Source organism: Pavona decussata, unplaced genomic scaffold (assembly GCF_977016875.1).
Source record: "Pavona decussata unplaced genomic scaffold, jaPavDecu1.1 SCAFFOLD_34, whole genome shotgun sequence".
NCBI classification, from domain to species: Eukaryota; Metazoa; Cnidaria; class Anthozoa; order Scleractinia; family Agariciidae; genus Pavona; species Pavona decussata.
This window is the reverse complement of record NW_028145457.1, coordinates 1,061,077-1,075,000: the sequence shown is the minus strand read 5'-3', so window position 1 is coordinate 1,075,000 and position 13,924 is coordinate 1,061,077. Positions and strand designations below refer to the sequence as shown.

Sequence of the window (13,924 nt, the reverse complement as noted above, 5' to 3'; positions counted from 1 at the left end):
TAATTATAAATGAGGGAATGAAACTGACACTGTATACATATATACTATAAATGTTTTTCCCTATTTGTGTATAATCATGTTCTTTCCTAATTTGTGCATGCTAGTTACTGTTGCTTATTACATTACAATATACTATTCTTGAAAATAAAGTTTCTGTTCAATACACAGCAGACTTCCATTTTCCCAGTATAAATAAGCGAATGGAAATAGATAGTATTTTGATTGTTGGTGGCTTCGACGGTTCCTATTGATTTGGTTGAAGTTAGACTTGACTTCTGTTTCCCCTTATATGTTTTCTTTCTTTCTTCTTTCTATCGGCGTAATTTGTTTTTTGGCATTGCAAAGCTAAAATATAAAATTACATTTTAATTCAATTCATCAGTCTGAATAGATCACAAAGTTTTCTTGCCAACGTGTTGTGGAGGCGTTTAATCAGTGACAGACTTTGACAAATGATTTGCGCTTCTTAATAACATTAGCAATGCATGCCAAATGTTTCAGTGCACAATTTAATTACATTGAGTGATTTGGCGATGGGCGTTATTACTTCGGTTTGTGTTCTTTGGTAAAAATTAAGCGCCTGAAGATTGAAATTGTACTGACTTTCGAATTTACGCCTGGCGACGGGCATATAATGAGTAGAAGAATAGAACTCTTGGTAAGTTACCGCTTTTCAGTTCAACAAGAGACTACCGCGTCGCAACTCTCTTGGAAAAGTAAAACGAATTTTGAAGAAGCTCGAATTCTTCATCCAGAAGTAAGTACCAGTTAAATTTCTTGATTTTTCAGAGTATTGTTTACAAGCCTACTGATTTATTTGGTGATAATGTCCTAGAAGGTATTCGTTAATTTCTCGTAAGAGTTTGTTGTACATTAACGACAAACAGTCACAAATTTCTAAACCTAAATAGAAGCATTTTAGTATTTTAGCGATATCAGCTAACAAATTGGAGACAATTTAGAAGTAAAGGACTCAAACAAAATTAGATATCCAAAAAACAACCAACGAATTTATAGAACTCTAAACTACAACTTGGGGCGCGATTTATTATTATGGTAGGGCGTGGAGATTCTCAATGAAAACATGGGGGTCGGCAAACTAGTGAGTACCATAATCCCGGACAAGGGGAAATAAAAATCAAACTGCTTTGAAAATCTTTCAACTAAAAATGGTTTTGAATCACAATATATAGATTATTTCGAGGAAATTACTGATAACTGGTCGAAGTAATTTATAAACCGTCCTGTATGCGAGTTGTAAAACTACTAAGTGGAATCATGTGGTGTCATGTGGTGATTTGAGACCGTGATCTCGACGGTCAACAGTGTGGAATCGTATAAGCCACCAGCAGGAATTATTAGAACTTTAAGAGGAGTGGCTTATTTAATTGCGCCTGCGCTGAATTCCAGCCGTTGCTGTTAATTTGCAAGTTCGATAGATATTTTTTGTTTTTTACCCCCGTTGATTGTCGTGAAAATTCAATGCGTTTTTAAAATATTGCTTTTTTCTTAGAAGGCTGAAAAAAAAAACCCGTCTAAATTAATAAAGGTTTTAGCATTTGATGTATGACTTCCCAAAACTACACGCAGTTTTCCTGGAGATTCAAAATAATGTTCACGTGCATCAAGAAAACAGAAGTTTCATTCTCTGGGTTCTGGTTCAACTCTTGAACAACTAATTTGTTGAAAAACTGAATTCGTTGATCCTCTTTTAACTTATGATTCTAGATTCTTACCAAAATTTTCATGTCTGCATGAACAAAGGGATTTTTTTCCCTTAGCTTTGGTAAACGCATGACAGATCTTCTTAGTAATAATATAAAGAATAGAACAAAACGTTTGGAGTTGAGAAGCAGCCTTTTCAATTCAATTTTAATCAAACTTCCCTAACTGGTCTCTTTCTTTCTCCAGTCTTTGTCTGTTACTCACTCATAATTCCTCATCACTCCTCCGTTGCAGTAAAGCCTAGATTGCAACGCTTTTCAATTGAGTGTCGATTGTAATTTACGTTTGCTTTACCACGTATTGTGAATGGTTAGCAAAATTAAACTCGCACCACTTTCTTAACCAATAAGAAGCAAAACCAAAACCAATCACGGCCTGGTCGCACACAACGCTTTGAGTTCTGATTGGTTCATTGTTGTGTTTACGTCTTCTGTGATCGGTTAGGGCGGTCACTTTGGATTTGTTGCCAGAAAAACTCAATGTTTGCTGAGCTATTTCTTGTAGCTATACTGCTCCGAAATCACACGAAAATCGACTAATTTGACGGGAAAAAATCTTCCTTCAATGTGCATTCCAAATAATTATTTTGGTGAATCTTTGGAGGTAAAAGCCAGTACCGTGAGTTTTCTTATGAAAATAATGATTTTATAATTTGGGCTCGGCCTGTGGTATAGAATTTGGCGGGTAAATACAGACTGACGCTATGCGACTCGCTGGCGCGTGCTTTAGCCTTTTTAAGGGGCTGTTTACTTGGAGGGAGGAAGATCCTAGCACTAGGAAGATCCTAGAAGGCGGATCATCCTAGCACCATATGTTTTCTGTATTCAGTTTACATGCAAAAAGTTGTACTTGGCCCTAGTGCTAGGATCTTCCTAGAGATAAGTACTAGGAAGAGCTTATCTCTATGTAAACTACCTTCGCTCGGAAGATCCTTGTACTAGGAACAAAAAAAAAACACAAAATGGTGGCAGCCGAGCGTTCAGCATCTAAAGGCCGACAATTTTTCTTCTTTCCTTCTCCTCTTGGTAACCACTCCGACCGAAATTCCTGCATGTAAACCAATTGAAAAAGTTGTTTCGCCTTCCAGGATCTTCTTAGTGCTAGGATCCTCCTACGTCCATGTAAACAGCCCCAAAATCCAGCTTACACGAGTATGTTTTTTCAGAGCTAAATTGGTCTTTAAAGGCCTACGCTACTCTCAAGTACTTGTAGCAGGTTTGGAGGATTTGATAGAGCCTTGGATTTAACCATCGTATGGTAAACATCACAGGTCATTTGTGCCTGATGAGTTTTGATTTCCTCTTAATCTGTGTGTTTAACGACGGTGTTTTTGATGCCACATAGGGCATTTCAGCTGGGTTTAGTTTGGCTCATTTTAGTGCGTGATAGTTTTAACTGTCTTTCCTATTGAGATAGAGCAATGTTTGGTTCAAGCTAAACAAGGTGTTTATGCCATAACTGATAAATCATGACAATTTAAGGCAAAAAAGCATCAGTGTGTTTTGTCTCCTCTAAAGGTCTTAGAGGCAACTTTCTGTGTATGTGTGTAGGGGTGAAAACAAAAACGTCCAACTAGAAACCCTGTCTGTGTACGGGTGTGCGGAGTTTGCCCCCTCAGACAAAAAATCCTACGTACGGCCCTGAGGACACTCAAATGAAATCTGCCTACAGCCCGGGGAACAAAATCTCGTGAGAGTTTTTTGGAGTCAGATTAAATGTAGTTTACCTGCTTTTCTGTTTCTTCTGATTAGTTTATTCTTTTTGAAGGAGTCGATGAATAAGCCTTAAAATTAGTATCTTTACTCTTGGAAGGGGCTACTACAAGCCACGATATGGCTGTTTTAATTAATGTTTTTTGTCTTACAAATTTTCTGTTTTGCTTTTGTAGATCTGGAAGTCTTAGCTCGTAGTTCACCATGAAAGCTACCTATATTCTCACTGTAAGTGTCCTGATGGTGTCAATGCTTATTACGTCAAACGCAGGAAGGGATGAGAAGTGTCCTAAGGAGTGTACAGAATGTAAGTGAGATTAAGCAAACTAGAGCTTTCAACGAAATGTTTTCAAATTTGTTTCTTTTTTATTGTTTTTTTTTTTTTTTTCATTCTTTCAGTTCGTCAATTGGTTCTTTTCTTCTGATTTTGGAAATATATTATTTTTTAATTCTTATAATGAGTAAAGATTAAAACTAAGAGGGCGTTGAAGTGTAGCGAGTTGTTAGACGCGCGCGCTTGTAACCGGGATGTTTAGAGTTCTGATTTCCACCTGGATTTGCTCCATGGTAGTCTCCTGTTCAAATTCTCACCCTTGCATTTGTAGCCAACTATAGTCAACCTCCCACCAGCTGATTTTTTTGTAACTGTTATGTACAGTTTACAATGATTTGTTTTGTGGTTCACGGTGTCTACAGTCATCACTTCAGTTTTTAAGACTCGTTCATTTAAATAAAATGAGTTTATTCTCCCTTTCTAACGTCTTAGTTGTGAAGAACAAAATTCATCCTCTGGAGGAAAGACTTCAGGGTAGGTTGAACTGTCATTAATTAAATCTCCCCGTTTTGCTCTGATGGCCTAAAATCTCTTCCTATGATGACCTTCCTATTTATAACAGTTATACGCCAACTCTTTTCTTTATCAAGAAATACAATACAAAATCTACTGATTTCTGAAGTATCCAAAATTAGCGTTGTGAGCTCGTTAAAAGATAGTATTTCCATTTCTAGAGATCGTATTGGCCCAGGAACAAACTATGGTGGTTGGTGAAGTGTTGAAAGAACCTGTTACAGGGAATTAGCTGGTTCTCTTCAGCAAAAGGACTTAACTCGTACAGTCATGTGACTCTACTTTATTCTCTATAAGACTTACACGAAGTCAGTTCACTCTGCTTTACACTTAAGTCCGCGCTTAACTAGATATCACCCACATCTATACTGACTAGACAATTGCTTGCTCAACATAATTAAAGATTACGTAATCCCTCTGTGATTGGTTACAGGGAGCGTATTTGCACTCATGCCTTTGATCGGTTAGCTGAGCTTAAGACATTTTCCTAGTGAAAGTTCACCATGAAGCTTGGGTTGTCCAGTCAATACAAAACAGGGAGACCATTATAAAAATTACAAGGTTCAGACTTAATCTGAAAAACAAGACGAGTTGTTGCTTTAAAATTCTACAAGAAGTCGAATCGTTGAAGGTGTTAGCCTTCTTCATCAAATATGATCGGCAAAGCTTTTCCATGAATTAAATGAGTACGTGATCATCAAAATCTAGAGCTCAAATTATGTATTCAGTATGTGGTCTATATCACATTTACAACAATGGGTATTTATCTTCTATCGAAAGCCGATAGAGGAACATTTTAGATTCAAAGAAACGATAAGTTTTCTTGTATTTTGTTCTCATGTTTTCACGAAAATTCTGGTGTAGGAAACGTTTAGGCATCCGCGTGTCAGTTGTTGTTGTTCGAAGGTTCTATATATTTGACAACAGTGTTGAATTAGCAATTGATGTAATGTTTAAAGCCTAGGAAAGTAGAGGATTCTGGGATCTCAAAACACTCGTGCTGTGTGCAAACGAGAAATAATTCGCTAGTTGTTGTTGCTGTTGACGCGAATAAATCAAAGGAGAGGGTTGAAATCTCGTGTTATTGTTGGAACGATCTGGAGTAAAAACATGTGATGAAGTTTTGTGTTTATGTTGGAATGATTTGGAGTCCGAACATTGTCACCGCGGAGGTGACCCGACCGTGATTTGTCCGTTGGCTACAAGTGTTGTTTACTTCTGTTCGCCATATTGTCGATTGAAAAAGTGAAGACGAAACAAATCGACCAGCTGAAGAGAGCTCGTACTGAATTGAGAGGGTGGATGACAAGGGAATCCGACTCACCTGATATCTCAAGAGTGGAAGAAACGTTCGATTCGATTATTACGCGACTGCAGAAAGCCGAGGATATCGAAAAATTTATGAACGACGACGATCAAGTACGAAGTGAAGTGGACGCTCAAGGACCATGGTTTGACGGGGTAAGGGAATGTATTCATGATATGAAATCGGGTTGAAGAATAGACAAAACAAAATTTTAGCGAGATAGTCGAGCCCACTACACTATAACATGTACGCCTAAAATAAAACTACCGAAGACCGATCTTAGAAAATTATCGGGCAATGTGTTGGATTGGAAAGAATTTTGGGACATTTTTAGGGTAGCTGTGCATGATAACCCAGAAATACCGCCTGTGCAGAAGTTTGTTTACCTAAAATCCTTGTTGACCGGTGAAGCAGCAGAATATGTTGCTAATATTAAAACAGAAGAGGCCAACTATGATGTCGCTGTGCAGCGCCTACAGTCACGCTATGGCAAGGATGAAGGGCAAAGAAACCGCCTTATTACTAAGCCAGCAGACATGAAACCACTTGAACAGTCCAACAAGGCTATGAGAGATGTAGTGGACGAACGTTGTGCAATTGTGCAAGCAGTTTAAGTACAAGTAATTACTTCCGAACAATATGGAGTCTTTCTTATTCCCTTGATTGAATCAAAGCTCTCCAAGGACTGGAAATTGGACTGGGCCTGAGAAAACAGCTGGTTTGGCGAAGGATGATGTGACTTTCTCGAAGTTGTTAAATTTTTTGGAGCGTGAATTGGAAATCCGGGAGAGTACTGACCAGTCGGAGGAGAAAAACCAATCATCTAAACAGCAATCTGTGGGAAGGGGAAAGGCACCGTGATCAACTGCATCCGGATTGATGGCTAAATCTGTGACCTGCACCTTCTGAAACGGTCCACACAGCCCTAATGGCTGTTCTGTACAAATGTTAGTTGAGGCTCGCTTCAACAAGGTGAGAGAAGCTGAGGCTTGCTTCCGTTGTGGGAAGACTGGACACCGAATGGCCACGTGCAGACATCGGAAACCGTGCCAGTGTGGACGAGGATCCCATATCCTACAACTGTGTAAGACAGGTGAAGTGAAAATGCCTGATGTTTCTAACCCTCCTTCCATGAACTCCTGAAGCCACCCAATTTGGATTCAGCAGTTGCTCTATATGTCCCTAACCATAACCAGACATCATCGATGTCGCAATCTCCACAAGCTGTTACGACTTCGTCTGCAAGGAACGTTGGCATAACAAATGCTGGAGTGATGGTGAGAACTTTGTGTGTTGCAATTGGGAATGTAACCGTAAGAGCTCTGTGTGACACTGGGGCCACATTTACACTGATGTCCTCTCAGGTAGCTTCAGTTGTGCCAAAGATAGTTGTTGGAAAACGCCGCCTGCGGATTAAGACGCTTGGCGATGTGCTGGACGGGGAATATGATGTCGTCGAGGTGACCGCACGAGGAATGAACCTCACGAATACGCTCTCATTTCATGCTGTAGTAATGGTCAATTTGTCTGGTGTCTTCGAGGGTGGCATCTGAGTCATATGAAGCTCTTCAGGAGGTTGTTGGTGGTTGTACTGGTATTGTGTTTGGAGACGATTGCTATGACACTATAGTCCAAGGCATGACTGACTTTGAAATTGCGAAATAGTCCCAAGGGAACGCCATTCATTTTTGGGTGGAATCTCTATGGTGGAAGTGGAGCTAACCCGGTCACAGGAGTGGCAGCCAGGGCTCATGCCCACGCCATCCGAGCCTCTGTTCATGACCAACTGAAGGACGTCTGTACTTTAGACCACCTTGGCGTAACAAGTGATGAGATTTTGCAACATGACCTTGAACTGGAAGTAAAGAACGCCATTTGGCGCGACAAATCGGGGAAGTGTGCTGTGTCGTGGCGTTAGAAACCTCAATCCCAAAGAACCTAGCACTTGACAAGGCCCTTATATTAGTGAAACAAGGCTCTGTCGAATGGTAAGAAGGATGACACACGAGGAGTACACAGCATATGACCATCAGTTGAAGTCTCTCCTCAAAGAAGGTCACATGGAGTTGTTGCCAAAAGACTTTATTCCCCAGTCATATCTGCCACATCGAGGCGTCGTAAGGATGGATCGGGAGACAACCAAACATTGTATAGTACATGGTACCTCAGCCAAGTCTGAGGTAGGCCTTTCTCTAAATGATGCTCTTGAGGAAGGACCAAACATTTTACCGTTGTTGTGGGGCATTCTTCTCCGATTCGGAATTGGCAAGGTCGGTATTGTAGGTGATCTTGAGAAGGTCTTTTTGCAGTTGTCCCTTCATGAGGAAGATCGCAACGTATGTTGTTTCTTATGGCTAAGCCCCCAAGGAGAGATAAATGTGCACAGATACTGAAAGGTGTTCTTCAGTGCTAAATCATCACCATTTCAGCTGCCGGTTGTCCTAAAGCAACCTTTACATGGATGATCTGGTGAACTCTGAGAAAGCCAGAAGAGAGTTTTGGTAACAGGCAATCTGTATAATTAAGAATGGTGGCTTCAACCTGCGGAAATTCCGATCCAATGATGAAGATCTGCTCCGTGAGTTTGCAAATGGTCAAGTGCAACAATTTCACAAGGTTCTTGGGGTCAGCTGGTACTTGAAATCTGATGAACTTTCACCACTTGTTGATCTGGATGTTACTGTTCCTAAGAAGCTCACAAAGAGAGAAGTCCTGCCTTATTTGTTCAAGATTTATGACTGAGTCATAGTCCAGTTGTTACTCCACTGAAGATTGTTGTCCAGGAATGCTGGAAAGAGAAGCTCGGGTGGGATGAAGAAGTAAAGCAGAATGGCCGACGGCATGTTGAGGAAGACTTGAAAGGGTTCTCCAGTGGAAATCTTCTTAGAGTCAACCGATGGCTGGGAGTAACACCTTCTCAACAAGAGGACACGAGACTGTCACTTCACGTTTTTACTGATGCCTCGTGCAGAGCCTATGCAGCAGCAGCCTACCTTCGTATTGAAGACGCAGAAGGAAAAGTAACAGTGAATCTTGTTGCTTCGAAGTTCCGACTTGTTCCACCAAGTGGAGACACAAAAACCTCGTCTTGTGGTCCTTGGTGTGTTAATTGGAGCTCGTCTTCTGAATTCCCTGAGACAAGAATACCATGGCATTCTAAAGATTAACGATGAATTCCTTTGGACGGATTGTAGTGTTGCTCTCGCATGGATCAATCAGGGACCACGAGTGGGTGGAGGTTTTGTGGCCAATAGCGTGAAGGAGATAGCTGCTGAAGGTGGAGTGTGGTCTTGGATCCCCAAAAACGAAAACCCTGCTGATCTACCCACTCGAGGGACGACAGTAGCCCAGCTGTCAGCCTCCAAGATTTGGTGGAATGGTCCGCACTGGCTGCAAGAGCCTGAAACAGAATGGCCGAAACATCGAATGAATGAGACAGATGTTACATTGGCAATAATGACCTTAGCTGACATGCAACAACCGGAGTATCTGGAGGACATCGTTGACCCTCTCAGAACGAGCAAGTATCTTCGAACCTTGAGGAGTGTAGCATGGATACTGCGTTGGCGTGAGTCTATTGAACACACTCAAACTCTGCTGTCCATTAGGGAGTTGCAAACTGCCAAAACAGTCATCCTGAAACAAGTATAAAGGAAGTTTTTCTGGGAAGAATTGAAGACATTTGAAAGTGGCCAACCACTTAATCGCCAGTCTAGTTTGATGTCCCTACACCCGTTCTTGGAAGGTGGTTTGATCAGGATGGAGGGCCGTTTGTAACAACTGGAAGCGACGTTTGACGGGCTTCATCCAGTCCTCGTCGAGAAGTGAGGTGTTGTTGACCAGTTACTGCTTCATGTTCATGAACAAATGCAACACGCCAGTACTGCAATGGTTATTTCAGAACTGAGACGCCAAGGCATTTGGATCCTGTGCTAAAAGAAGTCGGTTTCATCTGTTTTACGGAAGTGCAGAAAGTGCAGCAGGTTCTTGGCTGGTCCTGCATCCCTGCATTCCTTTAACTATTTTAACCCAAATAATTGCCCTGTAAATATCTTTCATCACTAATCTAACAGAAATGGCGAATTGTTGTAAAATCCCTATTTGATGAGTTTTAATGCGTAATTAAAGCAAATTTCTGTACAGTCTACACAGTCACTGAAAGAATTTAAAACATCTCGTTGATTAGTGTTTTTAGTGCCCCTTTCTTCTTTTAGCTCAAACCAAAGAATTGAATGAACTGAAGAGTGACAACCAAGGTTGGTTGCTTTTGCAATTGAGGCTTATTCGTCCAATAGAAATCTTTTTTCATTTCAAACGAACCTACAAAACGCCCCATTCTAAGATACAAGACAGAAAATTTGCACCCTTGCCATTCAGGCACGCTCAAATGCTTTTCCACACAAATCAAGTTTGTAAAATGTCATCAAATCTCTCTGCCCTCAAACGCCCTAAAATTTCTTGCTCTGATGATCTTCCTATTGCTAACAGTTATACAACATCCGCTTTTCTAACAAGGACTTGGAACAGAAATGTTATTTGGCCTTGTCACATCAATACAAAATTTACTGATTTCTCAAATATGCAAACCCTTAGACCATTGGGCATGAAAATTAGCATTCAAGCTAACTACTGAAAGATAGTATTTCCATTTCCAGAGATCACATTCGTCCGGCTATAGATTACAAATGATTGGTGAGACATCCCTTTCTTCTTTTAGCTCAAACCGAAGAGTTGTACAACTTTTGGCACAGCCTATACCAAAAATGTTCGTTATCGAGGTTTAATACTCTTTTCTAATCTCTTGGAGCTCCAGTCTGCCGTTGATTCTATGAAAAAACAGTGACACATTTGCAGCATTTACACTTTCTGAAGTATCCAAAAACCTCAGGTCGTGGGAAACTAGCGTTATAGCTCGTTGAAAGATAGTATTTCCATTTCTAGAGACCATATTGGTCCAGGAACAAATTACGACGATTGGTGAAGTGGCCAATTATTGCAAAAGCGCCATTAGATGCGTTTTACTGCGAAACTAAAAACATTTCTGTTCGGTCTACACAACTACGGAAAGAATTTCAAACATCTCCTTGGTTTGTGTTTTTGATATCTCTTTCTTCTCTTAGCTCAAACCGAAGAGTTGAATGAACTGAAGAGTGATAACCAAGGTTGGTTGCTTTTACAATTGATGATTATTCATCCTATAGAAATCTTTTTTTCATTTCAAACGAACCTAGAAAACGCCCCACTCTAGGATACAAGACAGAAAATTTGCACCCTTGCTTTTCAGTCATGCTCAAATGCCTTACCACACATATCAAGTTTGTAAAATGCCAACAAATCTCTGCTCGTCGGCTATGTTGCTCTTAAACGCCTAAAAAGGTCTTGCTCTGATGATTTTCCTTTTGCAAACAGTTTTAACAGCTATACAACATCCGCTTTTTTATCGAGGACTAGGAACAGAAATGTTATTTGGCCTTGTCACCCCAATAGAAAATTTACTAATTTCTCAAGCATTTAAACTCTCAGACCGTTGGGCATGAAAATTAGCATTTTAGCTAACTGAAAGATAGTATTTCCAGAGATCACATTTGTCCGGCTAAAAATTACAAATGATTGGTCAGACCTAAAACATCTCATTAATTTATGCTTTTGACATCCCTTTCTTCTTTTAGCTCAAACCGAAGAGTTGTGTAACTTTTGGCACAGCCTACACCAAAAATGTTTATTATTAAGGTTAAATACTCCTTTCTAACCTCTTAGAGCTCCAGTCTGCCGTTGAATTTCTGAACAAAACAGTGACACAACTGCAGGATCAGTTTGCTGGTACGTTACTATTCTCATTCGCTATTATTCGCACAATGTGTAATTCGAGGAAAACGGGCACGTAACTCGATTTCATTGACTGAATGCTAAACCTTTCAGTTAATGGTTAGCTTATGGTTAGTTTATTTTATGATAAGCTTTATGTACATTGTTCCACCTGTTTGTGATACACTTAAAGCAAAACCGTTTTAACTTTCCGTTATCTATTAAGGTTACCGTTGAACATTGCAGTTGTTTACAACATTGAAAGGCTTCATAATTTTTTAGCATCCCGGGGAGAAAAACCTCTCAGAGGAAAAACGAGAAACAACAACAAACTCAACCTACATGTAACGCCGAGTCCTGGGATCGAACCCTGCCCACATTGGTGGGAGGCGAGTGCTGTCAATGCTGCGCCATCCCTGATTCCAATTGATAGCGGACAATACACACATCAATAATGAAAATATAGTATCGGAAAGAATTTAGCTTTAATAATTTTAAAAAAACCTGCCTATTATTATTATTATTATTGCGGCACTTGTTTTATTTTCTTGTTGGTTTGTTTGTTCGTGCAAAATTTGTTCTCTTTGAAGGCTGAAAATGTAGTATTTTTAACCTTACCTTGCAGAAAATGTACCATGTTATTCAAGTCCATGCTTGAATGGAGGAACCTGCTTTAATGAACCAGGAGGAGGCTACAGCTGTCAGTGCAAGAGCGGATTCGTTGGCGAGACATGTGCGGAAGGTAAGGGCAATTTGATTACTGTTGTTTTATGATTTAGGAAGATTTTTAAGCTAGAAAAAGAAGCATTGTTATTATTAGTTGTTAAGACCTAAAGCTGTTGCCATTACGTAAAGGTTGGATGGGAAAAGTTAGAGATCTTATTTTGTAATTTTGTAGTAGACGATTCCTCGTAATGACATTATTCTCGATCTCTCGCTGAAACAATAACTGGTAGCTATCAAACTGAAGCCGTTTGAATAAAGCTACTATAAGCTATTATAAAGGCGTATAATTTTAATATTGATTGACAGTTTAGTGCCAAGATTTTTTACCGTTCATTGAAAGGGTCTTAAAGGGCATTGACGAAAGGGTCTGTTATCAATCAACAATATTTTTATTTATTCAATGAATTCGTCACTGAGGTTACTATACAATAAAAATGATTATGAACAGTCAATCAACAATTGGCCTAAGTTAGATGTGGGCAATTTGCAGTACTGAATGACTTTTACGTCTGGGATTCATGATGCAACGAAAACGATCTCGAGCAAAGATTTCTTTCACTACAGTAGTTTCAGTAGTCTGGTAAGGATGTTTTAGGCCAGATATTTGCGGGAGAATCTCATTAATATGCGGGGGAATAAGTTAACGCCGATGACTTCATCGCCTATTGTCTTGATCTCATGAATAAAATGCTGTGGATTCTCATTAATGTGAACAATAAGCAAGGAACCGCAGAACGAAAATGCTGCATGTATAGAGTGTTTTCACATGACGTCACGGCGGCCATGTTGGTGTCCCAAAACAAAGAAATGGTCGGACTGCGTAGAAAACTTAACACGACAGCGACATGATAGAGACCAAACCGAGAATCAACAGAATGCAGCAACCGTGGACAGCTGTTCGAGCTGGTTGGCTCTCGTCAGCACGGTGTAGCACAGCAAAAAGTAGAACAACCAACGCAAGTCGAGTGGTCTACCAAATGCACGTAGTAGTGATTTCGGATGGGCCCAAATTCAGACATCCGCCCACGTCATAGCGAGTGACTACGAACAATGAACAAAAGAACTGAAATATCATGTCGCTGTCGCAATAAGTTAAATGAGAAAAGCAAAACTTTCCTTCGCAGGTACATGGCCAAACCATGTTAAAAAGTACAGCATATCGGATCTATTTATTTATTTATAAACATTATTTAAACAGAAATTCCAATTCAGCGTAGCTGGTTTAAATGAAGATCTGTATAAAATAATAAGAATAAATAATCAAATATAGAAATGAAAGCAAAAGTCATTCAAAGAGTTCATGAAGGTGAGAAATTAACTAAGGTGATTTAGATGTTTCTTGACTCTCAGTTTAAAACTAGTGAGAGACAGATCGTGACGTAAGTTACGAGGAAGAGTGTTCCAGGATTTGGCGGCATTGTACTTAAAAGATGTTTGAAATTTAGTAGTCTTGGCAAGAGGCAGGCGAATAAGGTCTTTGTTCCTAGTGTTGTAGTTATGGATCTGCTCCGAGGAGTGGAAGTCATCTAGCAGATAAGCTGGGGCCAAGCCATTGATACACTTATAGACCTGTATGCACTTTTGGTATTCTCTGCGGCATTGAAGGGATGGCCACTTCAATGTTTGCTGTATATCGGTATCAGTAGCCTTGCGACCCGCAATTATTCTCGCAGCTCGCTTGAGAAGACGGTCAAGGTAGATCTTGTTTCCCTGACCGCAACCATCCCACACAACGCAACAGTAATCGAATAACGGTAGAACCATAGCATTAAACAGAGTAATGCAAGCTTCTTTTGGGATGAC

At 40.0% G+C, this 13,924-nt stretch overlaps 1 protein-coding gene and 1 long non-coding RNA gene across 2 annotated transcripts in view; both read left to right on the top strand.

The window, feature by feature from the left end:
• The window catches only part of LOC146484365 (uncharacterized), a 50,592-nt gene that overhangs the window by 14,070 nt on the left and 22,598 nt on the right, over positions 1-13,924 (top strand). The window lies entirely within an intron of this gene.
• LOC146484366 (uncharacterized) lies at positions 9,777-12,133 on the top strand. The gene is made up of 3 exons (XR_014863633.1): positions 9,777-9,846; positions 11,348-11,410; positions 12,021-12,133. It is a non-coding gene; the product is annotated as an uncharacterized LOC146484366 (long non-coding RNA).